Genomic DNA, 228 nt, shown 5'->3' with positions numbered 1-228 from the left:
AACACTGGTAATGATGTGAGATGCTTTTTATTGTTAGAAAGTGTTCTTTTTGTTCTGCATCTTGTTTTTTTTTGTTTATTTTTTAAAAATTATATTACAGAAGAAATGCAAAATATTTGACAGAGTGTCAGAGATTCATCATGAATGTGTGATGTTCAAGACTTTTGAGGTTCTTTTGAAGTTAGAGCACAGCTTTTAACTTGTTGATCCAGGTGTCTTGCATGATCA

General features: G+C 30.7%; 1 protein-coding gene across 1 annotated transcript in view; it reads left to right on the top strand.

Annotated features, from left to right (window-relative positions):
* Positions 1-228, top strand: part of LOC119587964 (adenylyl cyclase-associated protein 1-like) — a gene marked incomplete at its 5' end in the record, with an annotated part of 6,943 nt that overhangs the window by 2,983 nt on the left and 3,732 nt on the right.

This window comes from Penaeus monodon, chromosome 23 (genome assembly GCF_015228065.2).
Source record: "Penaeus monodon isolate SGIC_2016 chromosome 23, NSTDA_Pmon_1, whole genome shotgun sequence".
Lineage (NCBI taxonomy): Eukaryota > Metazoa > Arthropoda > Malacostraca > Decapoda > Penaeidae > Penaeus > Penaeus monodon.
Note: the sequence above shows the minus strand (reverse complement) of the source record. Positions and strands in the feature narration are given on the sequence as shown.